Source organism: Varanus komodoensis, unplaced genomic scaffold (assembly GCF_004798865.1).
Source record: "Varanus komodoensis strain SLA01 unplaced genomic scaffold, ASM479886v1 scaffold32, whole genome shotgun sequence".
NCBI lineage: Eukaryota > Metazoa > Chordata > Lepidosauria > Squamata > Varanidae > Varanus > Varanus komodoensis.
Genome location: NW_025335798.1, coordinates 3,740,937 through 3,768,346, shown reverse-complemented (window position 1 = coordinate 3,768,346; position 27,410 = coordinate 3,740,937). Strand labels below are relative to the sequence as shown.

The 27,410-nt window shown below is 46.5% G+C and overlaps 1 protein-coding gene across 1 annotated transcript in view; it reads right to left on the bottom strand.

The window, feature by feature from the left end:
• The window catches only part of TMBIM1 (transmembrane BAX inhibitor motif containing 1), a 46,472-nt gene extending 20,703 nt beyond the window's left edge, over positions 1–25,769 (bottom strand). The window contains exon 1 of the mRNA XM_044438010.1: positions 25,633–25,769. The gene's annotated coding sequence lies outside the window, so the exon portion shown is untranslated. The remainder of the gene's footprint in view (positions 1–25,632) is intronic.
• Between the last annotated feature and the right edge of the window lie 1,641 nt (positions 25,770–27,410).

The window sequence follows — 27,410 nt, the reverse complement described above, 5'->3', positions numbered from 1 at the left end:
GGAAGCCTGAGCCGCCTCCCTTCCAAAATCATCTGCCCTTTGTTTGTTGCCCCCTAAGGGTGCATTAATTATTGCCCTCTTCCCCATATAGAAATATCTACTCCCAGAGGGCTCAACTGACTACCTTCCCATTCATGGAAGCTAGTTCAGCCACAGCCACCCCTGCTCTTCAGACAAGGCTCTCTGATTTGACTAGCTGCAGAAGCAGTTGGGCCAAGCTGGCTAGAGTCATGTATATAAGGAAGCAGGCTAGTGCTCTCTCCAAACACAAGGCACCCCAGTGATGACACATCAGCACACAAGTGAGTTAAGTGTCCATGCAAGTTTAACAGGGCAAGGAGGCCAGGATGGTCAACAGTTCTCATAGTAAGTAACTATAAAAAAAATATAAAGGTATAGCTACACCTATATTCCTTCACCATTTTCGAGTAAGAAAGCTTATTCTTCCAGGTAAACAAACCCAGTAACACCAATTAAGCCCAGTTATGAAGGTAAAGAGGCAGCAGAGGTGTGGGGGCTGCCCAGTGTGTTGTGCTGAGTGCTACATGTAGGACTATCTGTCAGCTGGACAGAGGTCATGGATATGCACAGGTGTAACAAGCTCCTGGCTCTCTGCTCCTTGAAGCCAAGGTTGCTGACCTGGAGAGGCAGAGAGAGGGAGGGGGCTTCTGAGGCCCTTGGAACTGAACAGGATCCCAACTCCTGGGTGACAGCAGCTCTACTGCCATGGAAAATGGAGGTGTCGGGGGAGGAGGGTGTCATTCTCAAGAAAACAATCCCTTAGACGAGACCCATCCCTCAGGTGAGGAACAGGTATCCTTTCATGCCCAGGATGTGCCCTTGGGAGGCAGAGGGTTGCAGTAGTAGGAGGTCGTCCTTCTATTCCAAGTACCACTTCTTCTTTCTTTATGTTGGTGTGGGGGAGCTAGGGCAACTCACCCAACACGAGTGCACACAACAGTGTTTCAAGTCAACAATAAAATAAGATGTATGTAGCGGGTCAGGGAAGGAAGGTAATTGGATTTTTCTGGATGCCCAACAAGGGACTTGCTAGAACTACCCTTCCCCATCCCGGTGCCTTGTATTTTGGTCTGCAACTCCCTGCTTTCCTCACCGCTACCCATGCTGGTTAGGACTGAGGGGAATCCTGAAGTCCAAAACATCTGGAGGGCACCAAGTTGGGGAAGACTATGCTACATGAAGGAGGAGGGGGGCTGGACCCAGAAAGAGAAAGCAGCAGGAAGAATCTAACATTACAAAGAAATAAGCATGCCTATTATTATCCTTATAAGAAGCATGCCTGTCTCATTATTTTGTACTTAGTTCTGAGGATTCAAAAAAGACAGCTATCATGATCAGCAATTTAATCATTGGAAAAAATGGTGTAAAGGGGGAAGTTCTTTCTGCTCTTTTGAGAACATGTTTAGTGGCAGTGGTCAGGAACCAGGAAATCTTTTTACCCATCAAAATAATGAGCCCTTTTAGAGAATTGGCCTTTATACCAGTCAAAGCTTAGTCTGTGCTCAATTATTTATCATATTTTGTTCATTTAAGGCAGGGATGGGATACCTGTGGTCCTTGGCCTATTTTCAAAAGCCTTCCACATACAATCAATTCAGATTTTTGGAGGAGAGATCTACCCCTTCCCGTGTAGCATGTGACATGAATCTAGAGCAGAAGAATGAAATGGACACAGGAGAAAAAGAAGGGGGGGGTGACCCACACAGTTGTGCCCCTGGCCCAACCCACTGCTGGCGTGTGGCCCCCGACAGATTGCCCTTGGCAGAAAGAAAGCTTTGCCCATCATGGAATAAGAGGCTGGTTCTTGGCAGTGGTGCTACAATAATTCAGACAGGGAAAGGAACCAGGAACTAATAAGTAAAGGAAGTTACAGCAGTCAGTCCATCAAAGCTCCTACAAGGGTTATTTTTTCTTTCCTTTCAGCACAGCCAATTTGTCACATCTTATCTTTTGGGTGGGTGTGTACCCATGCAAAAAGCCACTTGGCTTTCATTTCCTGGCTGGCTAGAATGTCCATGGAAGATCTCAGTTAGAATGATATTATGACTGTAAAGAAAAGCGTCAAATATCTCATCTGATCAAACCTGAACAGGGCTGAAGAGAGAAGGATAAAGTACAATCACCTGTTTTCTTAATGATTAAACAACAAAAACACAAACCAAAGGAGGTTTATAAATGAAGATAAAAATCCAGAAACTGTTGACCCTATTAAGGTTCACAAATATGTGGAACTTCACAACCACAGACTGTGCAAACAGTCAATGAAGTCACCTGCACTGGCTGTAGGTTCACCCCTCCAATGTTTAAAACCCAAAAGGCATTTTGCATCCACAGCGTCTGACAAATGGTACATCAATTATCTCCTACAAAAAGGAAGCATTTTAAAAGGCTCATCCCTTAACCTGTAATGTCAGTTTCATAAAACATAACATTTTCTTACAAGTACCTTACAACATTAGGAATGGCTCTTTAAAATAAAATGAAGGGCATCTAGAATGTTTTAAGAATGGGTCAAAAAGCTTATGAGAATCCCATGAGGCCTACAAGGAAACTGCATGTGCTGAGAAGGCACCTCTCGGTGCTTAGGGCAGATGTTCTGTGCCTTTTGATAGGTTTACAGCATGGGTCCTCAAACTACGGCCCACGGGCCAGATCTGGCCATGCCCACTTATCTGGCCTGCCTCAGAGGTTTTGGACTCCCCATGCCTGCGCCTGTGCCCGCGCCTGCCACTGCCGCCGCCCGCCTCACTGCGTGTGCGGCGGCCTGCTCACTCGGAGATCGTTTGGACTCGCTCAGACATCTCTGAGCGAGCAAGCTGCTGCCTCGCCATGCACGTTCCCACCGCTGCCTCGCCGCGCGCAGGCCTGCTGCCACCCCACCAGCCCGCACCCACGGGCACTCCTCCCTCACCAGCCTGTGCCCCCCCGCCACCTTTCAGCTGGCCCCATTGAAAAAGTCTGAGGACTCCTGGTTTATAGGAAGGCACAGCTCTGCAAAACTACAAGTCCCACAGCAGCGTTTCCCTCCAGATGTTCCAGATGTCACTTCCCATCAGCCCCAGCTAGCAGGTCACCAGATGGGGAAAGCAGTGCTTAAGCTGTACAAAATTCTCCAGCAGAAAAGGGACACACTCCTATCAACTCTAGCCACCACAGTAATTGATGGGGATGATGGGACTTGTGGTCCAACACATCTGGGAGGCACCAGGTTGGGGGAAGATAATATAAATTGCTCACCTTTGCTCTCCTCACCCACTGCAACAGTAATAAGCAAAGTGCTTGTTCTGAGGGTAACGCAAAGAGCTCAGCACCAGAGGTCGCCCCCGACTGCTGTGGGATCAGACACCCAAAGTGGCAGAAGCAGAGGAGGGTGCAGAAAACCTGTTAAACCAGTTAAACGGATAACCAGAGACTGGGAAATCTCCACTTGCTTGGCTGTCCACTTGTACGTGAATGTAGATGTATGAAGGTATAAAAGGACAGCCCAAATAAAAGAGGCCTGTGAAAAGGAGGCAAGATTACTTCCTGCTCCCACCCTTAGAAACATCACATGCATTAAAGGAACTGCCCTAAATACCAAGGGTGGCACAAAACCTACATCTGAATACCATGCTAGTTCAACATGGTACTGTGGAGTCACCTCAGCAGAGTCACCTCAAGATTAAAGCAGATTTTAAAAAAACAAAAACTTTCACACTCCGGTGATGTGTCCTAATGACGCAGTGTCACCAAGGTCATGCCTCCATACAATAACTTCTGATCTTGCAGAGAAAGCCTGACCTCCTGCTCTGATTTCCTCATGCATGAGTATGGAAACCCAAGAGTGGGTGGGAAGCTATCCTTGGAGATATCTTCTCCATGTGCCAAGAGTTGGACAATTCCACCTCCCTAGCCCATCCTCCAATATTTTCCCACATGGAACAATTGTGTGGGCCATCTTAAATTTACAGAGCAGCTTCCAGAAAAATATGATGATGAAACATTTCCTTATTCAATAATAATAATGGAAAAGTAATCATGAAAAAGTTATTTCTAATGCTCTATTTATGCTCCTTGCTTTTTTATCCTTGTTTCTGGTTTTTGATTGGTTTGTATTATTGTTTTGCTAAGTTTGTTTAAACCTGCTTAGTGTTAGCTGCTTTGAATTTGAACAGAAAGCCAGGCTAGACATACTTTCCCCCTTTGTGTGTTAATTAAATCAGCACTTTAAAAAAGGGAGATTTCATCTTTCACGAAAGCCAGCAAAAAGTTGTTTAAACTGGAAGCAGATGGTCAAGCCCTGTCCCCATAAAAACAGATGCAACATGCCAGACAAAGTAATGTATGCTTAGTTATGAACTTGGGTTCACAATAAGGGGAGTAGTTTAACAGAGGGAAGAAAAAGAGGCAACCTGGACCAAGCAGGTTGCAGTTGTTGTGCAGGCTGGTGCCACATGCAAGACTGTTGTCTCCTTCTGCAGAGTCTGTTCTATTCTTGGCTCTCCAACCTCACTCCCCGCCCCTCTGAGTCAGGGCTGAAGCATTTGGCTGCTGGAGGCGCAAGGAGTGGCACAGAGCACCTCCTTCCAACATGATCTGCTCCACAGAACGCTCTCGCTGCAACAAGGATGAAACAGGGTGGTACCAAGAAGAGACCTTCGTGCCTGAAAGCTGCTGCAGCCAATGCCTCACCTAAACAGCAATTACTTCTGCAGCCAGATAAGCACCAGTCCTCACCTGGTCTACATCCACCATCGCCCGACTGCAGCCTCCCCCAACCTGGTGCTCGCCAGATGTTTTGGACCACAGCATCCAGCATTCTGGACCATATTGGCTATGGTTGATGGGGATTGGGGTCACAAGTGTCTCAAAGGCACCAGATTGGAAAATGCTTTCCTGCAGTGACTTGTTAATGCCATCAGGTGCTCCCGTGGTCTTAGTGGGAAATGCCTTGAGGTGTGCACTAGAAGAGGAAACGAAATGCCACACAGTCAAGAGATTGGCCTCTTCAGACTGCCTGGCAGGACTCCATGTTTAAAGGTGGCATAATAGGCTATGTAAAGATCCACAACTCCCAGTCTCAGTTGGAGAAAATATTTAATTTGGGGAAGAATTTTTAAAGGCTGGGAAATGCCTTGAGGTGTTCTGAGTGCTGTCTGTGTTCACAGAATGCAAAACTCAGCCACCCGCACCCAGAAGGACAAGTCACACCCCAATATCTGGGAAACAAGTTCAGGGCCCCAGTGCTTTATGTCTATGTGTAGGCTAGGAAGTGTGTATATATATACCCACGAGAGGGCATGTAGCACAGTCAGGTAATCTCTGCAGTGGCAGCTCTAGGACCAGAGGTTGGGGCCCCCATTTTAGCAGAGTGGGGCCACACTGAACGTGAGTTCATTGCATTTAGCAGAAATGAAAATCATACCCCATCGGGATCAAACTCCGAGGAAGGAAAAATGACTCTGCAAATTTGAATGGCATTCAATGAATTGGCTTGCATGTCATCACTGATTCGCCAATACTTAGTTAACCTACGCTGATCTTTGATGCTTGCAGCTACCAGTCCAAATGTGTAACTTACAATCAGGGTTTGTAGTGTTTTCACTGTGGGTTATTTCAAAGGTTAAAGAACCTTGTACAACTACCAATACTTGAGGGCTGTTTACCTCTCAAATAACCTACAGTGGCTGGGTTCACAAACACACCACAGTCACCAACTGCTGCAGCCAAGGGCTTTGCTATGTCATATACCCAAAGCTGCCCCTGTGACATTGTTTAGAAGCTCCCCACTCTCCTGTCCCAGAGAAGTTTTCACTTCACTTTAAAAAAAAGGTTTCCTTGTAAAAGATTAACAAAGCAACAAACAGACAAGAGAATTCATGTTGTCTGAAGTATGGACAAAAGTGACAAGCAGGCCTGACAGCTAAGTCAGGGTTTAATGACCTGGTTGGCAAGTGATGATAAACCATCTATTTAAAAAGTGATGGGGGGTCTGGAATGAGTGAGTGTTTTGCTCACAGCCCACTGACTTCCGCTTTAGTGCACAACTGAGGAACAGCTCTGCCACAGGCTGCACACGTGTGATCCTTGGCGACGTAAGGAAAATAGCTTAGTGGTTAATGCACAGTTTGCTGTTGTGGCAACCACTGGTTGCTTAGCTCCTAAACAATCCAGGAGCCCAGGTTTGCACATCACACTCCACAGCCCATGAAAGAGCCAATCATTGGCTGCGCTGCAAAGCCAAAGAGGCAGATGCACCCTGGCTTTGCACCGATGACAGTAAACCAGTTCGGTGCAAATGGCCCCACTGAGTCACTGCCCCAGCAAAACTGGGAGGAAGCCTGACCTGGCCCACAGGAGCTCTCTTTCGGCATTACAAAGAGTGCAGGGGTGTGTCCCACACCCTGCCTCAAAACAACATAATCTTTCAAGCAGCAGCTTGGCCTTGGAAACTCTTTTTATGCAATCAAGGGTCACATAATAACTAAGATCTTCCTATAGCAGGAAGGCACCATGGAGAGTGTCTGGTTGCAAAAACATTCAGAAAGCAGTAAATGCAGCACCCAGACTCATCTTCCCCAAGATGTGTTAGATTACAACTCCCATCATCTGCAGTCATGGGGAAGGCGGATCTGCACCAAGATGGCCATGTTTCCAAAGAGAACCAGTGTGGCATAGCGATTGGACCAGGCCTAGGGAAATCCCAGGTTTTAGTCCCCACTCAGCACAAAGCTCACTAGGTAACGGGCCAGTCACAGATTCTCAGCCCCATAGGGCTGTGGTGGAAAAGAGAAAAATGGAAAAGTTGCCTTGAGCTCCCTACAGGAAGAAAGGCAGGATATAAATAAATAAAATTTTAAAATGCTTCCTCCCCACCCTTGGTGGCATTGCACTCTTGTTTTGATATTCTATTTGTTGGGACAAGTGTTACATTTATTTGTGGGTGCCTTTGATTGGCGGAGGCATTTTTACAAAGTCCCATCCCTCACACCCAACTCGTTAGTGAATTATGCATAAAGGGAAGAGTGAGCTAATGAGCTCTCACACTGGCATCTCATTAGGGTAGTTTCAGTAGCCTTATTACCGACTTGACTCTCTGACCAAACACAGCACTCGGACACCCGGAAGCCTTAAGTGCTTATGCTGCCTCACCACTGCAAAGGAAACAGATCTGCCTCAAGCTCCTGTTCTGCCACCCCACCACTCAGGACCAAGTCAGCTTGGCGGGTGGGGCGTTCCTACCACAATTGGGCTCCATTTCCTGCATAAAGCTTTTTTTACTTCTGGAAGAAAAAAGGCCTATTTCCAGGCCTGCCTAAGAGAACACATACATCAGGTGAAGTTTGGCCAATTGCAAGCAAATCTGTTGCATTTCCAAGTGTACACACCCTTATCACATGTAGGTTTTTATTTTCTGGATGGAGATGAGAAAAACAGACAGGCTGAATCCACTGCAGTCTTATCTGCCAACACTCTGAATGAGCAGAATAACAATGAAAGAGCCTGTTGCAGACAGCTCCCCCTCAGTATTCTAGGGAAATGTGGAAGACCCTCAGTCTAAAGCAGAGATTCTTCAGATGTTATCTGACCTCCTTTCCCATCAGCCCCAGCCAGCATAGCCAATCAGGGATGATAGAACTTGTATTTCAATATCTGGAAGGCTATAGGTACCCCTACCTGTTTGGCTCTAGCAGACAGGATGTTATGAAAAACATACCTGTACTTTGAGTTAAGAGACCATCACCACCCACCACAAAGATCACATAGAATCTGTCCTTTTTCTCTATACCAAGCAAATCCAATGCAACTCTAAGCTTACTCAATGGGCACCCAGTTCAGGAAACCTACTCATTATCTCTAGGACAATGCTGAAGTAAACTGAAGCTAGCTTTGGTGCCTAGTAAACTGGTCTTCCAGTTTACTTTGTGGAATGGGAGCAGCTGCAGCTGCAGGACCCGTGGCACACTCCCAAGTGCCATGCAAAAGGCTTCTTGTGACATGGGAAGAGCTGCCTTCCCCAAAGTGAGGGTCTGGAGTAGGAAGACGCCACATCATTGTGGGCAACTCTCACGTGACCTAAGGCTTCTCATGTGAGGATTTCATGATGCAGGAGGACGCCACAATTGCAAAGACTCCAAAGCTGCCTTTCGCAATGCCAGAAGGGGAACTCAAGACACATTCAGAGTGTGGGGGCACACAGGATTCTCCCTTCGGTCTTGCAATTCGCACTCCATTGTTCCACAGCATCTCTGCCCTGCTGCCCTGTCATAAAAACTGCTGCAAGTTCCAGGTTGGTCCAGGATAAACAAACGGGCCTTGTTGATTCACTCAAGAAAGCAATTGTGCCTGGAAAACAAAGCATGGCTTCTCCCACAGATGGGCAGCCTGCTCCAGGCAGAACAAGCTCAATTAATAGGCTAAGAAATGCCTCCCAAACCTTCCTGCATCTGTGCATAGCAAGAAGAGACAAATGGAGCTCTTCCTTCTCTCCACTGCTCTGGAGTTCTGTCTCCACACTGACACCATTTGCAAGGCATAATCAGCAAGTGTCTTTGCTTTCCCAGGTGTCCTCAGAGACTAAGATCACGCCTTCCACTTTTTACAGCTGAAAACAGGGGCTCATTCTTGTGTGCTATACATCAGCCTCCCATAACCAACACGATGCCCTCTGAATGTGTTGGACTACAGCTCCCATCATCTCCAGCCTGCATGCAGCGATCAAACACATACAATATATATGTTTTATAAGTGGCATTATTCCGTCTGTTTTCATTACATTTCCTGCCTCGAGAACTTTCATTACAGGGCAACCCATAAACTCTTAAATAAAAATAATATTTTTTTTTAGAGGAAGAGAGTACATGCATCTTTTATGGCTGTAGTGCTGAGCTGGTGAAACCTAAACACCTGAAATTTGGCATGTAGTGTAAGGAGATCCTAGAAAAATGCATCCCAGCATAATTAAAAAATGTATTAATGTTAATGTAAATATGTCCACATAGTTGGACCCTGCAGTAACAGTTTCAGTGACTAGGGCAGATTTTGTTAACCAGTGCACAACTTTGCAGTGAGTACAGCTTGAAATCAGGGGAGATTAGCAGGCTGTGGGCAAGAGTTATACAATTGCCCCCTGCATCCTGCTGTGGGGCAGCACGGTGCCCCTTCCCCGCCATGAAGGGAACAGAATAGACAGACCTTAAAAGTACAGTATGGTGCATAATATAAAAGCACTGTAGCTACAAATGTATACACAGAACAGACATATACACACACCCAAACAATATCCCATGACTGGGTCAAGAACCTGTCCTCTGCAGCTGAATTCCTTGAAGTAGAGGATCATCTTAACCTGGCACTGAGAAGGTAATGATGCTGGTGCCAAGTGAGTCTCCGCAGGGAGTTCACTGCATAACTGGGAGCTGCTGCAGGCAGGGCCTGCTTCCTCACTGCCACTCTCCAAGCCTCCTTTCTCTCTGGCTCCCTGCCTGGCAGGCAAGCAAGCAAGCAAGCAGAGCAATGGGGGGGGGGGGGGGAGCAGGAGCAAAAGCAAGAGCAGATGGTGACTATGGTTGTAAGCACGCAGACTCAGTGAGGAAGGAGGCCCTCTGAAAGTGCCTTGCCCAAACACAACCCCAGAGTGAGGATTCCTCTGACGCACCTTCCTTGCAATGCATGGAATAAATTGCTAAGGAGCTCTTCTAGCCAGACTACCGTATATACTGGTGTATACGGTGACTCATTCACAAGGCAAGGTTGGTATTTTGAGCTGCTTCTCTGGCGTTTGTCATGTCGGGCATAGAAAATGACCCCAATTCTCCTTCGCTATTTCTGGGTTTCAAGGGTCCTCTTATACACCGGTATACATGGGTATATATCTAGCAAAAAAAAAAAAAACCCACAAAAAACAAAAAACCTCACACGTATCTCAAGCAAAAAAAGCACAGAGTCTCTAGAGTCTCTGTGCCCACTGAAAGACAAAACACGCCAGTGAGGCTGGCTAGTGCCAGGACAAAAAGTGTGGTGTCCCCAAATAGAGCCCCTACAGATATTTGCAGTTTTCCCACTTTTGTGGGACTCCTGTGATTTCAGGCATCCACTGGGGGGCTGAGAAAGTAGCCCCTGAGGACATGGGGATCCTAGTGTATGATGAAAAATTTTCATGGGGCATGTAAGACACCCCCTCCCATTTTTTACCTCGCTATTTCCAGTTGCAAAGGTCATCTTATACGCTGGTATTTATGGTATGCATTTGTCACCTAAAAGCATTGCTGCTCCTAGGAGCATAATCCAGGGCAGCTACTGGAATCATTATTTACAAATCAATAGTGCCACCAGCACTTCTGACTGCTGGGAGGTGAGCAGTAAACTGCTGAGTCACACTTGGAGGCAGTCAGGTTGGTCCTACCTCATTCCTGGAAGCAGCAGCTGTTGCTACTGCAAGGCAGGGAATGAGCTCAAACCCTAAAAGGGGGCCTAGTCTCACTGTAGGAGTGCCTTCATTACACGAAGGAGAAGGCCGGCATTTGGATCTGTCTTTGCTGCCACTGCCAGTTTTATTTATTTATTATTTATTGAAAACTTTTGTATGCCATCCTTTATATAAATACCTCAGGGCGGCTTACAGCAATTTAAAAGAACAGTTAAAGCATCTAATATTTATTTATTTATTAAAACATTTTTATGCTGCCCCATTCGCCGAAGCCTCGGGGCGGCTTACAACGTTAATAACATCCAATAATAATTAAAACAATACACTGTGTAAAACAATAAATAGACATTAACTAAATCAGATTAAATCAAAGCAAAGCAAAAGCAACTGCAAAGCCATCAAAACTATTAATTTTTAAAATACAGCTTAAAAAAAAAGGTTTTGACCTGGTGCCAAAAAGAGTATAAGCTCAGTGCCAGGCGTACCTCTCTGGAGAGCACATTCCACAGTCCATATTTACAAATATGCATGCAAGTGTTCATCTGACACTGTAGGGGATCAGGATAGACCAGCCTTTTGGGAACTGATTCTTACTTCTGGGACGGATGGATTTATTTTCAATCCATCCTAACCACAGGCCATCCAGAGGAAGAACAAGTGCATATGCAAGGAAATGCATAAAGATGTTAAATGCAAGTCACCAGTTTATTCTGAATTCATATACTTTCAAGAGTAGGCCTCTCCTGAATTCTCCTGATACTGCCTCCTTCCACAGAAGGCATACCAGTTAGCTCAACAAACCTGATAGTGCTACTTACCATGTAAAATTCTATTTTTCAACCCAGGGCAGCCTTCTCCCCCAGATGTTTCAGACCTCAGCTCCCAGCAAGGCCCATCCAACATGGCCACTCACCAGGAATACATGAAGTCATAGTCTAAAACATCTGAAGGGCACCAAGCAGGGGAAAGCTTTCTTAGGATATATATTTATTCATAGTTTCCCTATTTTGCACTTACAAAAAAGTCTTACTAAGTGGTATCTGCAATAATTTCCCCCATGATGTTATAATCTCTTGCTTCTGTTCCTAGTGGCAACATTTATGCAGCAGTTTTACTATAGTGCTTTCTTTCACGCTGCCATATTCTATTAACCCACCCATCAACTCCATATGGCAAATTATTATTTTACAGACAGGGAACAAATATCAAAAGTTTGCATCTTGCACAAGGCCATCTGCAACATTACCCCAACCTGGTGCCTTTCAGATATGCTAGACTCCAACTCCCATCATCTCCAGCTCCACTTCCCTCACTGCTCCCCTTCCCCACCAGCTTATCCTACTCAAGGTCACTAACTGCAGGGAGAAAACAGAAATTGGCATCTCTTGGGGGAGGGGGAGGAGCAAGGCTTAGGACAGCTGGAGGGAGGGGAGCTTAAACCCCTCCACCAATCTCAAGATCGTGGTTTTGGGCATACCCAAACCTGCTTCAACAAGGGGGTGAAATACATAGTGATTATTACACCTAGTTAAAAGGGATGTTTGCAAACAATAGGCAAACGACTTGCAGCAAGAATTCAGAGCACATGCTCCTTACAAGCAACCTGCCCCTGTCGCTAGTTGTCATTAAACCAAGGAGCTTCATGGCAGGTGTGGTGAGCTAGCCATTCCTGTCAGTCCTTTAGCACAACTTAATCTTGTACCTGCAGACTGCTCACAAGAAAGTCCTACTATGTTCCTTGGGACCCACTGTCCAGTAAATGCATCTGGGATTGCAGCCTAAATCTAAACATTTAAATCCACGCAGGCACATACTGAAGCTAGTTTTGAAACAAACAACAAAAGTAGCAAGGCCATAAAAGTTTTGGTAAAAGGCAAGCCTTATTGTTGGCCCACACCACGTGGCACCACCTGGCCGGCATGCTCTCGGCGCACCCTGCTCTGCCCCCCTCCTCTGGCACAGGTGAGGGCTGTTAATCACAGGTCGGTGTGTGCTTTCAAATGGCAACCCGTCTTTTAAGAAGCCCATGGGGAAGTGATGGGGAATGTGCCCGTGATTATCAGGAAGCTTTCCATGGATCAGTTATCTGTTAGTTGATCAGACACATTTTTTTTAGGATCAGTGGATATTTGAACAGCATTACCTTCGTGTATGAAGTTTATTCTTCAAAGGCTACTTAGTCCGCTGTGTGTTTGATTTACCGTACAATATCCCATTTTTTGTCAGAAGTTTTTTTCTATTATTTACTAGTAGGGCAGCGTGGACATTACTGGCTTTTTTAGATTTGTTATTGAATTGTCTGCAGCAGCTCTTGTATAACTGGTGTAAATTGTGGATTCCTTCAATAATTCCACTACTGACTAAGAAAGTGATGTAAATGATTGTGAGCAACAGAGCTTCATAAATTCTGACCCTAGTGATGATGAGTTCTATGGATTCAACGAAAACTAGAAGAGTACTTGAACTTTAAAGTCTCTCTTTTGTTAATGACAGTGATGATGGTTCTTAATGCCACTGTTGACTGCTGTTTACAAGGTTGAAATACAGTATTACTGTATTCTGTTAGAGTTTATTAAATAGTTTAGTAAACCATTTGATTCAGAATATTTTTTTCTTGTTTTCCTCCTCTAAAAACTAGGTGCGTCTTATGGTCAGGTACGTCTTATAGTGCGAAAAATACAGTAAATGACATTTTGTATGCTGAGTAAGGCTGAGCAGCAAAGGCCTCATGGTTTCATCAGTCTTCTTGGCAAGAAGTGCCGCTGCTCAGAAACTGAGCCTTTCCAAAAGTCAAAGCAACTTTTTGGACCACGTCCACAGGGATCCCATCAGTCTAAATACATTCTGGCACTCTTTCCAGGTCATGGGATACCAGGTCACAGAGCAGAAACTCTGACCGCCCTCCCAAGCAACCAGTGCAACAAAAAGCCCCATCCCTCTGTTGACTGCCCCAGATTATTTTTTTTTAACAAACATTCTTTCATGGATACTTTCCCTTATACCCAAGACCTCACTGGTGCCTGATGCAATAAGTATTCAGGCTCAAACATTAATCAGTCCCTCTATTTCCGACGTTCAGTGGTCACTGCTTTTGCTCATGTAGAAAGCATACCACCGATGCACAGAGAGCTGCCATCAGCAGGCTTGGGGGAACACCTAAGGTTTATCAATACAGAAATAAAATATTTTGGGAGGAAATCTATAAAGGTGGGACACCCCAAAATGAGCTGAAAGAGGACTGAGTTCACACACTGGCCACAGAATGCTAGTTGACTGCTGGAGAATGAAAATGGAAAATATATCAATGATTGGAATCCTAAAGAGCAGCAGTGTGCATGCTTGCAAGAGGTTGTTGCAAGCCTCCCTCATGATACTCCAGTTCCTCCTATGGGCCACTCCCACATGGGTTTACTGAGACACAAGTCTCACTGCATCTGTTGGACCTTATGAGGGTAGATTCTGAAGAAAAGAGCAGTGTTCCTGCACTATGAATAATTGCACAGAAGAGGAGATTTCTGTGCAAGCGCAGTATAACAAACTACACCTGATGAAATTCTCTGTTCCACAGTTAGGAGGGGAAGAAGCCCTGTTTTCTTTTGCAACTGGTCCTTTGCTCACACGTAACTTGTTTAGGATTGCTGCCTCCATGTCACATCTGTGTGATACCCCTGCAGCCATTCATCTGCTTAACTCACTATTCTTCTTCCATATATGGTCAAATTATACTCTACATGGGAGCTCTGTAATTTGATTGCCAGATGCTTTGGTTTTAATGCCACCCTGGAGTGGGGTGACTCCACTCCAGCAGTGGAAAGAAAAGGTGGGGAGAAATGCAGAAAAGTATAAGAAGAGAACAGCATCATCAGGGGACTGGGATGAGAACTTAAAGGAAAGGCTGTAGAAAGTAAAAATGGCAGCAGAAATGTTTTATTAAACAAATAAATAAGCTGACACTGGCATTAGAAGAAATGGAAGGACTTACTTCTGCTTCCTTGCCTCCAGCCCAGGGCACTTTCATGGAAAGTCAGGCAATGTGCAGAGCACAAAAGTGCAAATAAGGAAAGGGTTTTTTTAATCCCTAAATGTTTGACACATTCATTTTCTCAGTGAATCAATCAGCAGGGGACTCTCCCACAGTTGTTCCCGCTTGGTTTGCTAAGGTCTCTCCCCTTCCAAGTAAGTTGGTGTGCTGTGCAAGTACCATCAGCATTATAAAGCACAGCAAGCAACACAATCAGCAGTGAGGAAAGCCCCTCCGAGAAGCAAATAAAGCTCTCCATGTCCTCTTGCTTGGTCAGGGAGAAATTATTTCCTGGAAAGTAAGAGAGGAATCCTGTAATACAGGGGGAGTGGCCTGCGACCATGCCCTTCTCTGGAGTCCTGTTTCGTTTTCTTTCCCAAAGCCTTGTGCACCAGGCCAGCTACATAGAGGAGAAAGCTGAAATGTGTCTCTTCTGTCTTCTCTAACGGACATGGAGGAGGAGAGAGGAAAAATTCAAGCAAAGCACAACACTGTGTAAGCAGAATGGGGGGGGGCTTTACTGGGGGGCAAAAGTGAGAATGTGGGCTCCAACTGGGTGGTCACCACCCGTCCCCCTTTAAAAGCACCAATGGCTGCTAGTGTAATAAAATGTAGAGGACCTCCACAGCTGTATTAAACTTAAGTGCCAGACAATCCAAACATGGATTTCCTGTGGAATGTGTACACTAGTCTTCTGGATTTCTCATAGCATTCTCTTCAAGTTCCCAGGAAAACATGACTTTTCTTTCTGTACTCCTTTGGGTCAAGGTCTATATAAATCAACTTGCATTTTCTGTGACTTGTGAATTCCAATGCAACAGTTTTGCTCCATTCCCAGGCTCTAGTTCCCTTCCCCTTTAAACAAAAAGTTTTCCTTTAGAGAAAATGCTGGGGAAAGAAATAAGCAGCAAGTCATATTTATGATGAACAGGGCAGGGCAGGAAGGACCTCGCCACCCTGCCAGTCTGTTTTTACCAGGTGTTTCTAGTGCCAGAGCCTGAACCATTCTGAAAATGAAATATTTTTCTCAGCAAATGTAGCCCATGGAACAAATTAAATGCTTGCAGTGCTCAGATGATGATGAGGATGATCTCTTAAACAAACAAACAAAGTGCTGAGGCTTAATTTGGATTGGATGCCAAACCTTATGGACCCAAAACCCATGATTCTGCCATACCCAGATGTGTAGAGCTAATAATAATGACCTAGAAATAAAGCAAAAGAACCTCTCAATAAAAGCACTTCTTTGCTGGTATTACACCTTCATGTGTTGGGTAAGGCTGATTTAGACTCACTGTCCTTTCCTATCGCATCAGCTTTCTCAGCGTGGAGATACCACGTCCAGTCCATTGGGGACCAAATTCAGAGGCTCCACTCTACCATCTTCAAAATAGTTGAGAAACTGCTATCGTTATTTCAGGGGTACAAGAGACTGATCTTGTATGGAATGCTGGAAAGCCCAGACACCCGAGGCACCAGCAAGTTCTCACTAAGATGAACATTCATGTAATATGGGCCAGGCGTGCTCAGGAGGACATGAAGCCGATAGATGTGGAACAGACAGAAGTGATGTTTTCGCTTAGATGGGAAGCCTCACCTCAAGAGCTCCCAGATGATGCAGAGAGGTGGGGCCGCTGTTTCAGGAAGCCAAAGAGATTTGTTTGTTCTCAGGCTACTTGCTCCTTTCCTGGCAAAAGCTTCCGTTCCATTTAGATAGATGCAATCTTGGAGGATGTTCAGCAGATACAGCTTCACATGCAGGAAAGGCTGGTCTAAGGCAGCCTTCCCCAGTCTGGTGACTTCCAGATGTTTTAGACTAAAGCCACCATCCCTCACCAGGGGCCATGCTGAACAGAGCTGATGGGAGCTGCGATTCAGCAATGTCTGCAGGGCCTAAACCCAGGGCTATACAGAGGCATCCATCACAGGGATTCAAAGCAACCCACCTATGGCTGCCATGTCCTGTGCTATTGGCCCAAAGGCAGCTAATGCAAAATGATGCTGTTTGGTACCAGCTGTTTTGATTAGAATAATATAGTAATTGAAATAGAAAGAATATATTTGCTATTTCCCCCTTGTTGTTTGTGCATAGGGCAAGATTGCATGGGGTGGCGGAGATATTATTTATCTGTATTCTGTCCATACTTGCATATGATTTGCAAACCGCATGCTGAAAACATTTTTGCACCCAAGAGAATTGCCAGCCTTTACAGAAGCTCAGCAGTGGAGTTGATGTTTATTTACATTATAGGGGGTTGACACTTTGTTCTGTTGCACATATGTAGATCTCCTAATAAAGGTAAATGCTTTCTCCAAAGAGCTGATAGCCCTTGCATCCGTACAATTCAGTTCCATCCTGCTTCATAAATAGCTCATTCTTCACAGAAGCATGCTTATAAGAAATGCACCTGAGTCATCTGTTTTGAAGTTTCCACAAGCCAACCAGAGCTGATACTAATTTAACAGCTATTTAAACTCAAGAGTGTAGGGTTGGGGGTGGGCGGTATTGCCATCAAACAGTGCATTGTACAAACCTTATACTTGATGGGATACGTAAATATGCACCCATGAAGCTTTACCAAACAATCAAGACTCACGGCTCAATGAGAGAGAAGCAGATGGTACCCTGTTAATATTTAACAGGCATATCAGAATTTCAGAGACAAGGAAAAATATATGGAAGCCATTGGAAACTGTTACAGCGTGGCATATTTCTGTTCCAGAGTCCAGGCAGCCAGTCTGCCATACCCTGCACTTATTCCTGGGTCAGAAGCCTTGGAGCTCCCTGGGTCTGCAGATCCCTCTCTGTGCAGGTGGTGCCACTGGGACTGCCTATGCCACACCACTGGCCACCTGAATGTCAGAAATCGAGGGCCCAGGCTGCTGATCAGTGACAGGGAGTCCACAGGTCCCACGGATATTGTCAAATTGCAATCATACTGGTCCCAGATGCCTGGCTGTGCTGTATGGGGCTGATGGGGCTTGGAATTCACTATCTGGCAGGCAACAGTAATTCCCAAACTGTTTGCCATGAGATAATTGCATGAGTGCCTCAGAAATCCATTAACCAAATCAAGAAGGGCTCCCAAATGTCAACTGCACAGCCGAAGTTTTACAAATACTGCTGTGGATGCTTCTCTGCTCTGGTCTTTGCATCTTTCCCATCAGCCTCTGCAGGAAAGGTGTGGAGGGGGCATAAATCAGGCCTTTGTCTGCACTGCATGTAACCAAAGCATTCCAAACAATCAGCCATCCTCAGAGGAGCACATTAGTGGCATCGTCACCTCTTGTGGCAGTGAATTCCATGGCTTATGCTGTCCGAAAAAACATTTCCTTGTATTTGCTTTCATTCCCCACCATTTAGCTGCACAGCATGATCCCAGGTTCTAGTATTAATGGGAACACCATACATAATTCTGTATGTCTCTAGAGTGTCACCTTTCCCTGGCCATTTTTCTAAGCTGAATAGTCCCAGCTGTCATCATCTTTCCTCATGCAGAATGGCTCCGGCCCCTTGACCCCTGGAGTTCCTTTTTGCCTGGCTCCTCTTGCCAACTCACCCTCACATTGAGCGTGACCCTCGCCTCTTCCAGTTAAAGAACTAAAAGTACTACTGGCACAGACTCCACTGCCTCCCTGTTTGGCTTACCCACTCATTCAAACCCTTTTTGGGAGTTCATTTAAATGGAAGGGAGCAGATGCTGGCACTGGGGTGGCCTGGGGTCATGCTCGGTCCCATTTTGCACAGAGCCCTCATGCCTACACACAGACATACACAGACAAACTCCTGCACATGGAGCTGCTAGCCTGGAAAATGGAGGGCATGGATGGCATATCCACAAAGCATTGATTGCACACCCACAGTTTCCATGCAAGCCGGATACTTGAACACACGAGACTAAATGCCTATTCCTTCTCCCTTTATTCATTTCTGTCTAAGTCAGGGTGGTCAACTAGTGGCCCTCCAACAATTCCCATCAGCACTACCCAGCATAGCTAAGGATGAAGGATGATGGGATTTGTAGGCCAAGAGGTCTGGAGGGCGACAGATTGCCCATACATGATCTAAATGAGTGCCTGAAAGGGCAGGGGCTATGCTCACACAAGATGACAAGCCATGTTCCAGATGGCTTGTCATCACGTGTGAATTCAGGAAACATGATGAAGGATGGCACATTTCATTACTGTGAATCCACACATTGAACCAATGGTCTATACTATGGTTTCCACCCTTCACCATTGCTTGTTGTTATTTGTCAATTCAGTTGCAGTGTTTTTCCGCAGTTTTCCCATTTCCACCACTGAACTTGATGGAAAGAGGGGCCACCGCAGCCGCCTTCTTCCTCTGCCCTGTTGGGCTTGGCAATTACCAGGGCCGACTGGCTGCCTCCACGCTCTCCAACGGCCAGCCACCCCGCTGCTGCGATGCCGCCACAGTGCCCACCCCACCACGGCGCTGCCTCTCCTCACCTTTCCGCCTCGCCGTGGTGCCTGCCCTGCCTTGCAAGGTGCCAAGGGCAGCAGGGCAAGCGCCATGGCGGTGGGGGAGCTGGGCACCGGAGGGGCAAAAGGGAGCACCTCCAGCAGCAGCAGCAGCAGCCACGGGGGCAGCCATGCATGGCGCTCCTGCCCGGTCGCTGCCATGCACTGGAGCAACGCCTGGAAGGCGCACTCCACAGGGATGCTGCCCTGCTCACAAGAGTGCACAGGCAGTGTGTGGGGCATCTCCACCAGGGGGGGCATCCCAGGGAGCCCATGCCCACTCTGCCTCCTGCATCCAGCCTGTCCCTGACAATCCAGGGGGCACCCCACAAGCCCCACCACCTGCCCCTCCTGCCAGCAGAGCTTCCCCAGGCAGAGGTCCAGACAGGCCCCACCAGGGAAACCTGGGTGGCAGGACGTGCCCCCTCCACCTCTGGCACTGGTGCCTGTGCTGTGCCCTCTGCGTGCCGGGCCGCATGTGCAAATCCTGCACGTGAGGGAGCACTGGGCCCGTGTACAGCAAGGGAGGGAAGCGGTGGGTGGGTGTGCTTACACACAGACACAGGGAGTGGCAAGGGATGCTGATCTGTTCTGATCGGTAGATGGCAGCTCCATGGAAGAGCTGGGGGAAGCAGCCGCAGGATGATAACAGGCCCCAGAGAATGTGTGGGCCAATGGGGAAGAGGCTGGCAGGAGCTGGGTACACTGGGAAATATTCCCAGCTGCAGGGATGGATGGGATACATGCCGCCTTTTAAAGGGAAGACAAAGGTGCATGGGAACTATCCATAAGTTGCCAGGCGAATGTGTGCACACAGGACAGAAAGTGAGATGCCACACCACATGGTGACTGCATGGCTCGTTCAGCCTTGTGTGAACAGCGCCAAGGGGGGATACCGTGCCATGCGGTCACCATGCAGCTTGGTTTAGCGTTATGTGTGAACAGCCCCAGAGAGAGAACGAGGTGGTGACCAGGTGGGCAGGTCCAGTCATATGGGCCTGATCCTAGTCATCCAACTGGTACCTGCCAGCAGAGAGGGAGCCAGTCAGTGGAAGAGAGCCACCTGCTCAGCCCTGCCCACGAGGTCATGAAACTGGGTCACAACTTACACCTGTGTGGAACGGCATCATGGGGGAAAAGCCTCCTTATGCGGGAAGGGTACGAGACCTGACCTCATGCACTTTTCCATGGTTATAACAGAAGGAGAGACAGGGATGTCGCCCTACTTTATTTCCAGCCTTTATAACCCATCCACAAGGGATCCTAGGGCAGTGTGCATAATATTAAAAACAAACAAGCCCAATACAAGTTGAACATGCATTTTTCACACTAAATTAAATTGAAACGGAAACTCTGCAACTAGCAAATGAAAAAACAGCAATTTGATTCGATTTCAAAACAAATTTAATTTTACATAGTACATTTCTAAGACAGGAAAATCTAAAAATGTTAGAGAAAGGGATTTGGCGCTCAGCGAGTATGCTTAGGGAGAGCATTCCAATGTCTAGCTCCCATCACTGAAAAAAGACATTTGCCTTTGTAAATGTGTAGGGTCTTATCTGAAAATGGCAGGAGATGGTGCTCCTTCAGATAACTGGGCTGTGGGAGTCACCCCTCCAGATGTTTTGAACTATCAGCTTCAAATGGAAGCACAACCCTCAGCTCAAAGAAGCAACTTCCCATGACAGACTCTTAGCCCTGGCTCCATTCTCACCCACAGACAACCTTCAACTGTCCTACTCAGGAAGAGACAGAAGGACAAGCGGCTTCCTCTGAGGCCACTACTAACTAGGCCAGAGTTTGAGCCCTCCTACTTAGAAAATGTAAATGTCTTTATTTTCAAGCAACAGCTCTAGATATTAAGCAAGCCAGACATCCTGGTTTAGCCCTGAAGGAAAACGTTCTGGGCAGGGTATGACTTACATAAACTCTTTCAAAATACACTTTAAAAAGGCGGATCTGGTGTGGGGTGAGGTTAAGGCAATGATGCTGTCTTCCTTCAGAAACTTGGTCAGGCTTTTTCCACTGCTTCATACGGACATTCCTGGGAGTGGAGAGGGTTTAGCAATTCCACATTTCAGCCCAAACACATCACATGCAGCCCCTGCTACACATCTGACTCGCTCAAGAACAAAGATGCCAATTGAGGGAAGGAACCTCCAACCCCAGCCAAGTAGGAACAAACTGGAATAGAAAAGTCGTCATGTTTTCTCATTTGCTCTGCTCGCTTCTCCAGCTATGCAAGCAGCTGTGGGATGGGGATTAGAACTAATGCCAGGAAAGCAACAAATCAGGGCCATTAAAGAAACCCCATGCTACAGAAACCTCTCGAGGCCTTGGACACAATTCGAAGACCTGGGGTTCCTGCTGCGGTCTGCTTGCCCTCTTTCCTTCCCCTCTCAAACTTCATGCTTCAAATGGAGAACAGTGGCTGGGTTTGTTTGTTTGTTTTTAAACTCATCTTTGAGTCTTGCTTTGTGTTTTTACTTTCTGTGACAGCCTTCAGCTAACAGAGCCACTCACAGGGCAAGCCTGTACATGCTTGCTCAGAAGTAAACCCTGCGGTGTTCCTTTCCCCCACATAAATGGATAGGGGATTATAGCTTTCATCTTGAATTTTATTTCTCTGCCTCACCAGCCTGTGAGAGCAGGGGGTGCATCTACACAGTCCCCCAGTTAAGCTGTTAGCAAGCAGTGCTCTTTAACTTAAAATCTGAGTTGGCCTTCCCCCAATTTAACACACCTTAGACATAACTGGATTACAAGTCTCAGCATCCCACTGGCCTGTTTACTGGGTGCTGGGAGTTGTAGTCTAACACATAGGGAGAGCACCAACTTGGAAAAGGTCAGGGCCATGCTGGCTTGGGACGGTGACTAGATAGAACAGAAAAGAACGGAGTTGGAAGGGGCCTATAAGGCCATTGAGTTCAAAGCCTGGCTACAGGCCAGAGCCTTTCCAGCTTAGCAAAGATGACTCAACATGCTGTCTCAATGTATAGCTGTTCAGGAAGGTATACAACATATATTGCAACTGTGGGACTACAGATGTAGTTCTCCTGTCATCTGGAAAACACTAGCTTAGAGAAGGCTGATTTCAAAGCCAGGTCACGCTCTTCCCTAGAAGAAACCAGGAGTGAAAGGTTGGCTACTTAAGTCCCCCATTCCTTATTTCAACAGCTTAAACTGGAGCTGCACCTGCAGTTTGGATTGGAGAACTTCCTTGGAGTAATAAATTTAGGAGGCAAAAGGGCTGGTGGGACCAAAACAGGTTGCCAGGTTTCTAATAGGCACCACTCTTGGGAAGGACCAGTCACATGCCCTGCCCTGGCTTCAGGGAGAAGGTGTTACAAATTAGCAGCAAAGCAAATGCCTGCAGAAGGAGAGAGACTTGGGACGGTGGCCAAGCATTTGCTCGGCATGCGAAAGATCCTGGGTTCAAAGGAAAGAGGCTGCCACTCTTTCTGTTTTTTCTGTTTCTGTTTTTGCTTAGAACAGAAGACAAGTCTGGGCCAAAAGAATCCTATGGTCTGCGCTGGTACACAGAAACTCCTACATAGCACATGGTTTCTGAACTTTCAGTACCCAGCTACCTATACCTACTGAGGTGTGTTCAATGTAGTTGAGCTCTTACTGGTAATATGTAGGATGTACATGAAAGCATTGTAGCCAATATGCATGGAACCAGCATTGTTCTCCTATCCCCACTTTTTATTATCCAGATAGGGATACCAAATTATATATGGACAATTACCTGTACCTCTAAGAGCAACACTATTACAGAGATATAAACAAGTGAGACCATGTAACAAAGAGCTGCCGCATCAAGTACTCCTGTTCAGAGCTCCAGCTAGCCAATTATGTCTTCTTGCAAGTGACTTCACTCCACTTCTCCTCCTGCTTTTTTGTTCCATCCCCAGAAGACACGTTTGAAGGTTAGTGGGTACTTTTATCCTCCCGAAGTTTTTCTCATTCTTCATATCTTGGACACTGACACCTCCCTCTCATTTTTTAGTGATATGGGAGGGTGATGATGGTTATCTCCATTTTATAAAAAAAATATAAATCACCTGTTGATTTCTATGGATCAGGCTGCTGTTAATGGCCCTGGAGCAGCCCAGTTCTTTTTCCTGGTTAACTGGCAACCCAATCCCTGGTGCGAACCCTAACTTTAAACTTAATAAGTGGCAGGTTAACTTAAAAGAGGTTTCAGAGTTTCATTGTTTTTCAGGTTTGAATCTAAGCCCTTTCAGTGAGAATCTCAGTCTGTGCTGTGCAAGTCATTCACTGTAACCCACAACTGCAGCAGCAGGTCCTATGAAACAGTGCTATATCTGACAGAAATCTAAATTGAGAATTTTAGATATGGATATTTATTGTTCTAACCAATTAAATCAAGCCAGTTGCCTAAAAAGTAGATGTTCATAACCAACAGGCCAACCAAAAATGCAGAAACAGATAACATATCTTTCTTATCTATTTGCTATTTCTTTGCCTCTAAAAATAAGCATGGTGACAAATTAAGCAAATATTGCCAAGACAGGAAAGGGAGTGGAAGTAAGGGCAGGTTTCAGGTGGCACATATATGAAAGACCTGGAGGAGGTTCACAGCTTAAGCCTATACTCTGCTCAGAAGAAAGACCTGTTGAGTGCACACTTAAGAATCACAAAATAATAGAATTGGAAGGAGCCAATTGGAAAAGGGCCATCAGGTCCAGGTGGTCTTCTCCAACCTTGCACCCCCCAGATGTGTTGGACAATTTTAATCATCCCAGCCAGCAAGTCATGGCAATGATAGGAATCGTAGCCTAGCACATCTGGGGGGCACCAGGATGGGAATGGCTGGTATATAGGACTGCACCATCATTCAGAACACATTAGGAGCAACAGCAGAGCCAGGAATGGGACCAGGAAAAAGGACGGGAAGTCTCCATTTAAAGGGGAAAACCAGGGTATATGTTTTAGCAAACACGTAAGGCAGAAATGGAGGACTAGAAAAGCAAAAGCAGACTGGGATGTAAAGGAACTAGGAATGCCAAGAGCTGGCTATGGAGGAGAATAAAAATATTAATGGAGCATTTTCAGAAGACATAGAAAGTCCCAAGATGTGAGAGTATCAGCAGCACAACTTCAGAGGTGTTGACCCAGCACTTGCCCCACCCATTACATCACCCTGTTTTTATCAGCATGTTCTGACCAGCCGTCTCCATTTCCTTAAAGGGCTATACTTTCCACCGACTTCTTAAACTTTCCTGTAAAGTTTCACTGTGCTTAGGGATCCTTCAATTGCTATCCACTTCGGCCCACCACATGCCCCAGAAGACTGCCGTGCTCTTACTCCCTCTGTCGCGGTGCGTTGCCCACCCTGACGCTCCTTCCTCACTTAAGTCAACTCTTCTCATGGTCCACAAGGAGGTGCCTTCAGAAGTGCTCATTTATCCGCAGGGGCTCATGCCAGCCACCAACCAATAACCTTCCCAGGGCAGCTGACAAAACAGCAACACCCATATACACACCCAAACTGAAAACACATAACTTAAAAATGTACAAAAATACACAAAGGGTGTGATTTTGTGCATGTTTAGATGGGGGAAAGTCGTACCCACCCAGAATGGCTGAATGAAACAGCTTTTTCACATCTAAGATTGTACCCCAAAAGCAGTAAAATCACTAGAAGCAAACACCCCAAGCAAGAGAAAATGCATCAAATTAAATTTAAAAGGCAAAGAACATTACAATTTTAAAGAGTCTTTCTGCCTGAAGCCAATATGACACCTATTGAGCCTCCCTAAGGGACCCCATTCTACCACTGGGGTGTCATTTGTGGAAAGGGCATTGGTTAAATGGGGGGGGGGGGGACTCAGAGAACGGCCTCTGCAGAGTATCTCGGGGTACAGAGAAGGCACATGCCGGGACAGGTGAAGTTTATTATGATTTGATTTCTAGCCTGCCCCAATAGCCACAGTGTAACGACCGCACTCATTAGAAAGTACGTCAAAAGAAACGAAGTTCTTAGTAAAGTCGTTCTAGATAGCTAACGTGCTTCTTGTCTCAGATGAGACAAGCTGCACCTACCTTGTACCTGTATTAACACCTGTAGATCGTTTACAGGAGCGGGGAATGTAAATCACTTTACGAAGTGGAAGTTGGCAGCCTCCGAGAAATCCCCTAGGCTTAATTTTCTGCCTGGGCGCCACTACAAAATCTCTCAGCGTCTTGTTGAAATCCTGGATATGTGAAATAATCGGAATACTCTGGAGCATATACAGAGTGCCACCTTCTCCGCACGGCCTACTTCCCTGTATTGAAGCTTGGAGCGGGACGGGAGGGCCACGACTGACAAAGAGCCATGAGCCACAGCACCCGCCCTACAAAAATGCAACGAAGCCATTTAACAGGGGCTACCTATGAAACTGTTGCGAAAGCCAACCAGGACAGACACCTGGCGAGAGTCGCTGAACGCGGCACCTGCTGCCGAAGCGTCACGAACAAAAGGGAGGCGAAAAGCCCGGCAACGGGACACAATCCGAGCTGCAAACTCCCGGTTAGAACAGCACGAACCCGCCCGAAAAGGAGAGGATCTCCGCCAGGGGAGGGCGAAGACCAGGAGCCGGAGATCGCGTCCCCCGCCGGGACACCCCACCGGCGCCCCCAGCTGCGCCACGGCGGCGCCAGCCTCTCGCGATCCACGCAGGAGCCTTACCTTGGCGCGCTCCCGAAGGATAAAGTTTGCCGCTCCGCTGGGCCGCTGCGACTGCGAAGTTCACAACAGTTCCCTTGTTCCAGTCCGTGGGGAACGACGGGCAGAGCCCTTGGAGGGAGGCGGGGCGGCGGGGCCGGGAACACTCACCGCCCGGCCCCAGGGCAACGCGCGGCCTCCGCTGGGAAGAGGGCGCCCCCAAGAGGCGGAATCGGGTTCTGCGACAGCTTGTCTCGGCTGCGCGGCGGCGGCGGAGGAGGAGGCGGGGTCCGCGCATGTCCCTGGAGCACGCGGGACGAGGCAAGAGGCCGAGTCCTCAACACGGCATTGCTGTGGCCCAGTGCCTCCAGTGGGATTTTGAGACGGGGTTGGGAGAGGAGAGATTCCGCATTGTAGGACTTCTTGCACAGGTCACATTTTGCATTAACATTTTAGGAGTCTTGTCATTGCTTCTCCTTTTTTGGGCTTTTCGGGGGACAGTACCAGTGGCTCTAGGTCGTTTCGCTGATTTTAAGATCCTGGCTCCCATGCAGTTCTGCTTCTTGGCCCCCTTGTGCAGCACAGTCCTATAATGTCTACTGACCAGGAAACTGCACTGAATTCCGTGGGGCTTGCTTTTACAAAAGTGGACATAGCATTGGACCCTAGGTTGCCTTTTTATTTATTTTATTTATTAAAACATTTTTATGCCGCCCCATTCGCTGAAGCCTCGGGGCGGCTTACAACAATACCATTTTTACCATTCTTTAGCTTTTTAAACACTTCCTCTAAAAGAATTCAAAACTACCTTTTGTGGAGAATATGGATGCTTCGCTTGACAAACTTCTCCAGGTGTTATTAATCTAATCTGACAAAGTTCTTCTTCAAGACTAAGAAACCTGTTTGGTATAAGAATTCCTAAACTATTGTATAGTCTCCTTCATCAGAGGCATGAAGTGATAATGGAGTTTCTGGTTCATACACAATACATATGATGGCAGCTGCAGTAAGAAAAACAACCAACATCAGAAGGAAATGAAATGTGGCAGTGACAATCATATGCTTAACAAGTCATTCACTTTGCAGTTGCTCCTGATGCAGATTTTTTTTAAAAAAATCAAGTCCTACTCGGTCTTTTGCTCTAATCTCTCCTGCAAGTTCCTTTGTGTCTCTTGACCACTTTCAAACTCAGTTATATTGTCCTAAGAGGATGACTTGTCTTCCCATGGGAAGTCATATCTGATGTCAGGCTTGTGTCGGTTAGAAAATTTCTTCATGCAACTTCCCTAAATAGTATCTCTGCCAATTGCAAGAAAGAGGTATTGAGTCAAGCTAGAATTTCTGAGAGCATGACAGTAATAGCCAAAATAATCATGACAGAGTAGATCTCTCTTCTGTGTTGTTGTTGATCCTCTACTATAATTTTCTTTGACTGTTCTGTATATCTTGAGCTTTTTATAAACTACCTTGCCTGGTCCCAAATTGGTGATGGAAAAAGCAATAAAGATTCATGAACAAGATCTTGGGCAGTTTTTCTCAAAAACTGATGGAGAAATATCAAGAGTGCACAGGTGCTACAGGGTGCAGGTGAGGAAGGAGGAGGGACCATCCTTTATCCCGGTATCATTTTTCCAACCTCCCCCCCCCCCACACCACACACACACACACACACCCCGTAACTGCTATTAATCCTGGAGGGAAAAACATACAGACATAATATAGTCTGTGACCCCAATCCTAGAAGTGCACAGTGTCGGGAAAATTTGGGTAAATCCTGTCTGAAAAGCATTACTCCTGTGTGC